This window comes from Heterocephalus glaber, unplaced genomic scaffold, assembly GCF_053883595.1.
Source record: "Heterocephalus glaber isolate CG9 unplaced genomic scaffold, H.glaber_assembly_v1.0 deba00001608, whole genome shotgun sequence".
Classification (NCBI taxonomy): domain Eukaryota; kingdom Metazoa; phylum Chordata; class Mammalia; order Rodentia; family Bathyergidae; genus Heterocephalus; species Heterocephalus glaber.
Window position 1 is genome coordinate 6,258,690 of NW_028258379.1, and position 11,672 is coordinate 6,270,361.

At 42.0% G+C, this 11,672-nt stretch overlaps 1 pseudogene; it reads right to left on the reverse strand.

The window, feature by feature from the left end:
- Nucleotides 1-2,568: 2,568 nt before the first annotated feature.
- On the reverse strand, nt 2,569-4,392 carry LOC101698289 (uncharacterized; annotated as a pseudogene).
- Between the last annotated feature and the right edge of the window lie 7,280 nt (nt 4,393-11,672).

Sequence of the window (11,672 nt, forward strand, 5' to 3'; positions counted from 1 at the left end):
TGAATAAAATTTATAGATTCTATGTTCTTGAATGAAAAAATTTTTTACTAACCTCTGAATAAAATTTAGCATTTCCTTCAACAATGATGTAAGCAATAAATTGCAGTAGTAGTAGAATTTGTGATTTTGTCACCAGTAGAAGTCATAGATATTACATTTTACTGTTGATGCTATTTTGAAATATTGTTTATGCTCATGAGTGCTTCCACATTACACCTGCTATTAGACCTGCTACTAGAACCTGGCAGGATTAAAACAAACTTCTAGTTAGGGCCAAGTGATAAAGTTCTTTGCAGGTGGCTTACACTGGTCCTGACTGAATCCTGAATCCACGGCTTGGGCCATCCTGAAGGATATGGACTAGAGGAGAGTTCCTACACAAGATTTCCAGCCAATGTACCTGTCTTGAGCACAATTAATTTTACCAGTGAAAACTAATATCTAAATGTACTATGCTAATGAATAAGCCCTCTGGTACTAATATGAAATAAAGATAGTTGAAGTCATGGTGATATCACTCTTTGGTTAGATCTTTTTTGCCTAGCATTCTGCTTAGCATCTTTAGCTTCTATTAATCTCAGAAGAGTTCATGCCTTTTAGGGGACTCCAAGTGTTAGTTAACAGCTCCTAGGGTGGAGATGGCATATGTATCACACCATGCTGAAATATTTTGAAGTAAATGATAAAAATATAACACAAATCAAGGCTGACCCAGAAGTTTGGTAGGAATTGTAGATTATCAGGCACCCAGTGAATCCTTCTGATTCTTTGAGGTAGCTAAGTTTCTCTCTGTATATGTGGTTGTGACCACTTAGAAGACAGCACCAGCCATATGGGCTCATACACCCTGATGGAGTGGCCTGGTAAACCCTCTGATGCCAGGTCATTAGAAAAGGAGTTTCCTGAAGCAGAAGACCACTGCTGAATCCCTTTGCCCTTTCCATGGAAAGAAGCCCATTTTTCACTGAAAGCCATTAGGTAAGTGCTGAACGGCAGCCTTGGCACTGCAGTGCAAGTGTCCTGTTCCCAAAGGTGCTAGACCCAGCTAGATAGAGCTCAGGTGTTGAATCCAAGAGCAAGGGATGCTAATCTTCACCACCCTTGGTATCATTTTCAAATGTAAAGAAGTTCAATGCCCTTTAGCAACTAGAGATACAGGATTCAATTTTCTTCCTTTTGAAACTGCACTACCTTTTGGCCAGAAAGGATGATGTTATTTAAGACCTTGGCATTATTAATTCAGGAATAAACCATAGTAAATTGGTCCAACTTCCCCATTTAACAGATGAAGGAACAAAGGCCAAGAGAGAATTGCTTCCTGGCTACACAGCAGGTGCACTGACCCGTCTGGGAGGGCCTTCCTCCAACATACAGAAGTGATCCTGCCAACAGTGGGAGACAACGAAACTGGAACTTCAAAGTGTGCACATGGTCTGTATACTAGTGATAACCATTCAGAAAATGAAACAGGGAAAATAAGTCTTATAGCAGCAGCAAAGTGATCATTTTCCCTGGGTTGATTTCTTTTTCACATCATGCACAAAAATAAAATCTAGATGGATTAAAGATACACTTAAAAAAAAATGGACTGGGGATGTAGCTCAGTGTTAGACGCTTGCCTAGGACATGTGAGGTTCTGGGTTCAACTGCCCAGCATTGCCAAAAAAAAAAAAAAAGCCAGAAGAAAAAGTAAGATATTACGTTTACATCTTATGAGTAAGAATGAACAAAGGCCAATAATAAGCAACAGATTGGGAGACCACTGGCAACATATATAACAAGCAAAGTGTTAATATCTACACTGTAGGGCTGGGCATGGTGACAGAAACCTGTATTCCAGACCTTGGGAGGCTGAGGCAGGAGGATCTTGAGTTTGAGTCTGGACTACATAGCAAGTTCAAGGCCACCCTAAAGTGCATAGTGAGACTGTACCTCAAAACTAACAAACAATTGGGCCGGGGATTTAGCTCAGTGGTTCTGCCACCTGCCTCGAAAGTGCAAGGTTCTGGGTTTGATCCCTGGTACGCCCCCTCAAAAGCTTCAATGTTCATAATTAGCAAAACTAACAAACAAAAAACACACAACATATAAAAATTTTCTTTTTTTTTTTTTACATGATATAATATATATTGGGATAATCTTGCCACAATATGAGAAACATGCTCATCTACAAGTTGTGTGAAAACAAATCAACTTTGTTAAAAACACATGTTCACAAGTCCTGAAAATATTTATCTTAATATAAAATATGGCAGCAAATTCTTTTGTTACACAGAATACAGAGTATACACACCAAAAATTTAAAACAAAAGTAGTGGCAAAATCCTAATTAACAAAAAGCAGTTAACAAAATTCAGTTTAGTGGCCTATACTTCCAAATTGTAGACTAAACAAAAACCACAAATACTAACTCTACTTGAAAGTAAAAAATATATTTTAATTCACCATGCTTAGTATTGAGTTCAAAGATATACAAAAATGTCAATATTTTTATATTACACACTGCAGATACACAATTCATATATTTAAGTGATTTACTGAAAAACAAATTATGTACTTTAAGGTATCTCTATCTGGGATTTTATTTTTGGAAATTTTACAGAGAAATATTGACCTCAAGCTTTCTGTATTACTCCTACAGGTCTTAAAAGAAATTTTCACAGGATTTTCAAAATAGGCTTACATGTATAGTTTCTCTCCAGTGAGATTTCTTTCATGTATTTGACAATACATGTGTGTACTGAAAGCATTCCCACACTGCTTACATATATATGCTTTCTCCCTATCATGAGTGTCTTTGGCAAACACCACAAATGCTGAAAGCTTTCCCACATCGCTTTTACATGCATAGAATTAATGCTGTGTGAGTTCTTTCATGTATTTTACAATAACGTTGTGTACTAAAAGCTTTTCCACATTGCTTACATAGATAGGGTTTCTCCCCTGTGTGAATTCTTTCATGTTGTTTACAATTATCTTGTGTACTAAAAGCTTTCCCACATTGCTTACATACATACGGTTTCTCCCCAGTATGAATTCTTTCATGTATTTTACAGTAATCTTGTGTACTAAAGGCTTTTCCACATTGCTTACATACATAAGGTTTCTCCCCTGTGTGAATATTTTCATGTATTTTACAATAACGTTGTATACTAAAAGCTTTCCCACATTGGTTACATACATAGGGCTTCTCCCCAGTGTGAATTCTTTCATGTATTTTACAATAATCTTGTGTACTAAAAGCTTTCCCACACTGCTTACATACATAGGGTTTCTCCCCTGTGTGAATTCTTTCATGTATTTTACAACTTTGTGTAGTAAAAGCTTTCCCACATTGCTTACATACATAGGGTTTCTCCCCAGTATGTATTCTTTCATGTACCTTACAGTAATCTTGTGTACTAAAAGCTTTCCCACACTGCTTACATGCATAGGGTTTCTCCCCTGTGTGAGTTCTTTCATGTATTTTACAACAACCTTGTGTACTAAAAGCTTTCCCACATTGCTTACATACATAGGGTTTCTCTCCTGTGTGAATTCTTTCATGTATTTTACAATAATCTTGTGTACTAAAAGCTTTCCCACACTGTTTACATACGTAGGGTTTCTCCTCAGTGTGATTTCTTTCATATATTTTACAATAATCTTGTGTAGTAAACACTTTCCCACATTGCTTACATACATAGAGTTTCTCCCCATTGTGATTTCTTTCATGGATCTGAATATCATTTGGTGTGCTGGAGGCTTCCAAATTTTTCTTATATATAAGGTGAGGTCTTTCACTAAGATCAGAGTAGGATTTCCCACATTGAGGATATTCATAGGGTTTCTCTCCAGTCTTTGTCCTTGCATGCTTCTGAAAGGACTGGAAATCACCACAGGTTCTTCCATGTTCATTACTTTTACACAGATGCTCTTCTGATCCCAAGTGCTCATATGTCTTCAGTCCAGTGTGAGCTACAATGGGCACATTTAGTGACAAATGCCCAATCAGGGGCTTTCTGCAAGCAAAGCTTTCAGCCGGTTTTAAACCAGCTTGTTTCATGTCCACATTAGCACCTGGAGTCCAAAGGACTATTTCTTCATATTGATTCCAACCTCTATTTTGATAGCATTTCTCTACCTCTTCATTTCTTAGATTTCTCCAGTAACTTTTGTACTCTTCTTCACCTTCCTGGATATCCCAGGCTCCTTCTACAGCAGCTATGTTCCTAAAAGTTTCCCTCATCACATCTCTGTAGAGCTTCTTTTGGGATGGATTCAGCAAAACCCACTCCTCTATGGTGAAGTTCACAGCCACATCCTCAAAGGTCACTGCCTCCATTGTGTGGCTTCAGGTTTTCCCAGGGTCCTTCCTCCCACGCAGTATGTAGTCAGTACAAGTCACAGATGTTGGCCTAGTCGGGGGGGGGGGGGGGCGGGCTCTCAGCAATGTAGTCTGGAAATTTTAGAACAGTAATTCTGCTTGACACTGTCCCACAACCTTTGTTGTCCTATCCTAGCCTCAGTGTTAGGCAGTGCACCTGTGTGCCTGAGCCTCCTTTAGAAGTGAGTCTTTCTTAGTATTCCCAGCTCTCTTCCTCATGTATTAGTGGTTAGTCTTCGGCAGGATTTTCTGCTCCTTCTCCAATAGTGGTAGTAAGTAATAGTAGTATCAAATTAGTTCTGCTGAGACTCGGGGATTTAGCTCAGTGGTTCCACCGCCTGCCTTGCAAGCGCAAGGTCCCGAGTTTGATCCCCAGTACCAAAAAATAATTTCTACTGTCCTCCAAATGAAGGTATTTTGCTACCTCCAACCTCCAAGAAATAAAGGGTCTTTGGCTTTTTCATGGGATTGAGTGGGTATACTATCCTTCTCTCAGAGGTTGAGGGATTTGGCTTCTGCTTCTCCCATAAAAGCAGTATCTGCGTTCTGGGGGAATATTTGCTAACCCTCCATCGATGACGTAAGGCTTTTGCTTGTGGCAGAATGGTCCAGGAAACAGGTGGAGTTTTGTGCCCGACCACCCCAGCAGCAGCTGTTGTGTGTATCTGTGCCTTCTAGGGGGTTTGTTCCGGTGTCCTGTTGTGCCCCTGCTGTCTCTTGTGAACACCTTGGAAACGGCTCCCGTTCCACAGCTTCCCGGAGGCGCCGTTGCTCTGGACCCCTCCGTCCGGGGCTTCGCTGCCGGCGCTGTCCCGAAAGCGCAAATTCGACACGGGGGCCATGGCGGAGTCCTCGGCCTCGCCGAGCAAGCGTCGCGGCGGTGGGGATGGCAGCGCCCAGGGCGGTGCGGAGCTGGAGGGACGCGCCCTGGACTCCGGGGAGCCGCCTGGCGAGAACCGAAGACTGAGGGAGGAGCCGCGGGACGCCCCTAAAAAATTTCAATTAATAAAAAACAAAGATAATTCAATAGAAAAATTGACAAAATACTGTATATGAATTGGCCAATCACATCAAAAATACAAAATTTCAAGCCAGGCATGGTGGTGTTAATCTCAGCAGTCAGGAGGCTGAGGCAAGAGGACCACTGTGAGTGATCCTGGGTTACCTGGTAAGTTCAAGAACAGCCTGAACTTCATAGCAAGAGCTTGTCTCAAAAACATTCATTGCACATATGAACAGATGACTTTAGGAAAATAAATTTTACTTTTGATTTTTAGACTACACCCAATCTTGGAAACATCCAGTTTAAACTCATAACAAAGGGATGGTCAGAAAAACAGACTTTCCAGAAAATTGAAAAGGTACAGGCAGACCTATTGTTTAGCGACACCTGGCCTTATTAAATTTGTTTCAAGAACTTAGAGAGCACTAAGTTTCTCATCTCCCCTCAGACAGAAATATGGCTTGTGTGTATAAAGGTTTTAGGAAAAGGTGAAAAACCTGTTGGGCATGGTAGTGCATGTCTATAATCACAGTTCTTAGAGGATGAAACAGGAGGATCTTGAGTTCAAGGCTATCCGGGTTTACATACCAAGACCTTGTCTGAAAAAATAAAAATAAAAAGAGACAACCAGTCCTAAGTGTGGTAAGGTTATAGTAAGGTTAAGGCATAGCGAGGCTTGGACTTTTCCCTGTGTGCATAATGTGCCCCACCAGCACCTGGTGCTCAGGAAAGGCCGCATGGAGATATTTACCTTTGCTCTGTGCCACCACCCCACTGCTGATGAGCTTTTGTATTGCCAGCCAGTTAAATCCAGACCTGATCTTTTTCTGTACTGAGTGTGCACACTTTCTTCCCATCAACCGATAACCACCTGAAGTGCTGCAATGTTTATCCTAATTCATCTAAGAAATGCAAAGTAAAATGTGACACAACAAGCCTACAGTGTACATACGCTTTTATCTAACTGATCAGAAAAAACTTTAAATGCCTGTGATATGTAGTGTTGGTAAGAGAAGGGGTTAAAGTACACGGCAATAAACATGATAAGCATAAAAAAACCATGATAAGCATGTTATAAATAAAGCCACCAGGAGCATATTGGGCAATATCTTCTAAATACCTAAGATGAATTTTCTTTTGACCCAGCACTTATAATTCAAGAATATGCGTAAGTATTTAAGCCACATGGATAAAGATTTCTATTGCAGTCTTATTTCTATCAAAACTCATGGGGCTGGGGGTGTAGCTCAGTGGTAGAATACAGGTTTACCATGCATGAGGCCTGGATTCAATTGCCAGCGATACAAAGAACCTCACAAACAATGTAGTTGACCATTAATAAGAAAATAATGAAACTAACTTGAGGCTGTCCAGGCTGTCTTAGTTTATGTTCTGACTAGGAGTGGGTCCAAGATGCATGTTTGGTAAGAGTAAGTGGGTGAATGGGGAAGTGACACAGGAAAGAATTGACAGCCAATAAAGAATGTGTGATTAAGCCATAAACTAGAACAACTAGTTTAATCTTTCAGGGAAATTGACATCAGCTCAAAAGCACATGCCTTAAAATCATCCTAGCAAAGGGCTTGAGAGATAAGGCATTTACACTCCTGAATTTTTTTTTTTTTTAAGTACAAGGAGAGCACTTAGTAATCTTCCCCTAGATAGAAATATGGCTTGTGTGAATAAAGGTCTTATTAAAGGTGACAAAACCTGTTGGGTATTGTGAGACATGCCTGTGATCATAGCACTTGGGAGGCTGAGGCAGGAAGATCATGAGTTCAAGGCCAGCCTGAACTACATAGCAAAACTGTCTCAAAAAAAAAGTGCTGCTTGAGGGCCACAAACTCCCTTTTAAAGTTTATTTTGAGACAGGTTCCAAATTGCCCAGACTGGGCTCAAATTTGGGATCCTCCTGCCTCAGCCTCCTGAGCAGCTGGGATTACAGGCATGTGCCACTGCAACCGGTTTATACTTCTGCACTTTTGAGTCATTGGTTAAAGGCTGTCTCCCAGAGACACTTTCATTCACGTGTACTTCCGGCCCACCATCCTTGGGCCAACTGGTTTTCGTGGCTGGAGGGAGTGTCCAGAGGGCTGGAGGAACTGTTCATCAGAAGTCAGCCTGCCGTGTGTGGAGAAGAGAGGGTTCTCAGGGGACATGAGCAGGAGCGACAGTGTCTGCCATCCATGCCAACAGACACATGGAAGCTATTAAAAGGGATGAGGCACCTAGATACAAGGTGAAACAAGAAGCAAATGAATACTTATCAAATGCCTCCACTTTTGTAACACAACTATACATCAAATTGTCCCTAGTGGTTACCTCTGAAAAGAATAGGATGAAGGAGAAGGTGGATTTTCATTTTCTATATTTCTGAGTTTTGTTTAGCTTTTACAGCAAGCCTAAAGAGTATTTTTAAAATTAAAAGAGGGGCTGGGGATATAGCTCAGTGGTAGGACACTTGCTCAGCAGAAGTGAGGCCCTGGTTTCCAGCCTCAGCGCTTAAAAAAAAAAAAAAAGTGGTAGAGCTCAAACCCTGGGTTTAATCTCCAGCACAAAAAGAGAGGAAGGAAGAAAGTTGAAAATACATTTGTTACTTTGTCATTCAACACTTTTTTATCAAGTGCCTTCTATGTGGCAGGCTTCATTTTACATTTGATCTTAGGCAGAAGCCCGAGAAGCGATGTTTCATTTTAGATGCTTACAAAGCCGGACAGGAAATACTTGGCTAACTCCATGTGGAGGCACACACCTGCTCTCCCAGCTTTCAGGCTGAGGCAGGATTGCTGTGAGTTCAAGACCAGCCTGGGGTACATAGTGAGTGAGACACTGTCTCCAAAAAAACAAAAAACAAAAAACTTTGCTAATTCACATATTATACTTCCTGATCTCAGAGTCACATCTATAAGCTTTAGCAATGGTGAAGTTTTCTTTTTTTTTTTCCTTTGAAACACCCACACCATTCCCAAACATCCACGTCAAACCCAGGGCCTCACACCATTCTCAGAACTTCTGAGGACAAATGTCTATGTTTTTTGGAGGTTTCTAGAAATTGATGCAGTTTCCAACAAGGGAAACATAGCACTTCAGAATATGTGTGTAAATGTTTTAAAGAGCTGGAAGCACAGGCTGGGACATAACTTGGTGGTAGATCATATAGCATGTGCAGCCCTCTGCATGATCATTAGCACCACAAAAAGAGAAGAAAAAAAAAGAGCTGAGCATGGGAATGCACACCTGTAATCCCAGCACTTAGGAGGCTGAGGCAGGAGGATCACTGAGAATTTGAAGCCAGCTTGGGCTACACAGTGAGTTAAAGACCACCCTGAAGTATATAGCGAGACCCTGTCTCAAGCTAAAAAACACAGTATACATAATAATTTGTGGTTGTTTTCATATGTATCCTAAACAGAAGTGTTTGTTGACAGAAAGGGTGGCGACTTTTTCACTCAGGTGAGAATTCCCCACATTACTTCACAGCATTTTCTTCTACCTGGCAGGAGGGTAGGAGAGGAGCAATGAGCTATGCTGGATATTTCCACCTTCACATTCCTAGGCAGAGTCCCTCTATGAAGAGGGATCAGTTCAGCTATTTCAGGATCAGGTTATAGATGTGATGCCAGCTCAGCTCAGCTCTGAGTACCAGCCTAGCATCCTTGACAACAGCAAGAGAAAAGAAGAAAAGGTTATTGGGTTTTGTCTATGTTTGTGTGTGTGTGTGTGTGTGTGTGTGTGTGTGTGTGTGTACATGTGGAGTGTGCACAGGGTTCAAACCCAAGGGCTCATGCACTCCTCAGCACATACTGAGCCACCGAGCTACAAACCTAGCCTGAAAGGCTTCTTTAAAAAACTCTTTCCATAGTTCATAAACCTACCAAATGCTTGATTCACATCTTTATAGGTCCACAGCCCACTTCCTTCCAAATAAGTGGAGCAATAGGAAAATGGGACCTGAGAGAAAGTGTCCTGCTCAAATGGCAGAGGTATTGGTCTTGGTTCTGGTCCTGCCCCTGCCACAACTGCACTGCATCTTGGGCAATTGATCCGTTCAGCAGGTATTTATGGAGGGCTTTAACCTTGAGAAGTATAAAGATGAAAGACAGTTCCTGCCCTCAGTCATCACACAGGAAGTTGAGAACACAAAGGTATCAGTAAATATCTCACAATATGATAGCTACCAAAACAGGTCCCATGAGAGAAACTTTGAGGAGAGGTGGCCAGCTCAGCCTGGAGGGGGTGGTCAGGAAGTCTCCTAACTTCCGGTTTCAGTTTGTCAGCTGTGAAGTAGGCAACTTGTGCATATTTGTGAAAGCAACAGATATGTGGGAGTGCATCTTGCTCCCAAATGAAGCAATCTGTCTCTGTGAGTCCCCCCTCCCCTTGTCCCCCGCTCAGGACTCTTGGGATGTAAGGCTCCTGCCTCTCCTTGCACCCACCTCAGTCCCACCACACACACTGTATGTATTTCCTTGGCCACCTGCCTGCTCCAGATGTGTCCCTAGCCCTGCCTCCATGCTGGGGATCCAGCCCAGGACCTTGCTTAGGCTGGCCAAGTGCTCTACACCAGACCTGCACCCCAGCCCTGCACCCCAGCCCTGCAGATGTACTTCTATATAAATGTGTAAAATTGAGAGAGATGAGATTTGCTGGATTGGCAGAGGGAGCCAGCTGCTGAGCAAAGGGAGTCCAAACTCAACTGTGAAAGAGGAGAGAGAAGGGAGAAGGCCAGGAAAGCTGGAGGAACATTAGACCAGCTCCAGAGACATCTCGGGAGCCTGTGCCTTGATGGAAATGGAAAATGTCTGGACAGCTCTAGAGGTTCAGGACTGTCTGGCTCTTCATGAGAATGAAGAAAAGCCTGCAGAGTGTCTCCTTTTAGCAACCAGGTTAGTTTAGCAAAAGCTCACTCTTTCCTCTCTCTCTCGTTCTTTGCAGTTCTGGAGGTCAAACTCACAGCCTTGCACATGTTATGCAAGTGCTCTCCCACAGAATCATATTCCTGGTCCAAAATCTCTGGAATCATATGGGGAAATGAAGAAGAGAACACATACGTTTAAATCATTAGAGAAACAATACCACCATTTACAAAGCCACATGCTTCCTTCCTGGGCACATCCACAACTGCATTTCTCATGTGTTAATTCTCACGGCCATTCATTCCCTTAGTGCTGGGCTCTGAGTGGAATGCACATTGTACAAGACTCACCTCTCGCCTTCAGTTTCACTCCAGTAGGTATTTATTGAGTATCTACTCTGAGTCAGACCCTGGGCTCCATCCTAGGATTCAAAAATAAGGACAGTACATTTTTTTAAACCTGAAGACTTTATAGTCTAGTTGATTTGCTAATACAATGCCTTCACATATAGAATATTCTAAACATTGACTTGAGCAGATATTATTCCTACTTGTAACTCTGTCAGTTCTCTGGCCTTGTTGGGAGAATAAATCCCTGGGATTTATTCTAGAGGTTGGCAGATCAGTTCTGAGCTCACAGTATTTGTGACTACAAGAGGAAAAAAAATAGTCTGTTTTCCTATCTCTCTCCTACAGGTTTAACAATGCACCTGGCTGGATCAGGAACATTCACTTTGTTCTCCAAATTAGGTGTTATACACACTAAGTCATTTTTCTGCCTTTCTAAAAAGCTTGATTCAGCCCTCCAATTCCCACCTTTCTCTTCCACCTGCCTTGTTTAATAATTAGGCTGTTTAATAAATGCTTTTGATGAGGAGGAGAGGGAAGAGGGTGGTGACTGTTCGGCTGTACCCCAGGGAATATAACTACCTCCCCTTCCAGAATCATCATGTTTTCAGTTGTTTCCTGGGCATCTTGCTGAGTCAAAAGGCACCCATGGTTGAGTGACCTTGGATCATTCTGTCCCCAAGAGTCCTGCCAAGAAACCAAATTTGGTTCCTCTCTCTTCTCTCCTTGTAGTACCTGCTCCTAATTTACCTTTCTTTCTTTCTTTCAGTACTGAACCCAAGGATGCTCTACCACTGAGTGACATCCCCACCCCTTTCTATTTATTTTGAGAGAGGGTCTTACTGATTTGTCCAGGCTGGCCTCAAACTTGAGGTCATCTTGCCTCAGCCTTCTGAGCAGCTGAGATTACAGGCTTGTGCCTCTGTGCTCGGCTCTAATTTAACTTTTTTTTTGCTTACTTGGAGCTTTTACTAATAGCAGTTGACCACCATTTTTCAATTACCCCTGGATTTGGAAGTTAGAGAGCAGACTAGTCTATGTAGAAGGAAAAAATATAATAAAATCCAAGCCAGTTTGTGACAATGTAGAAGAGTCAGGAG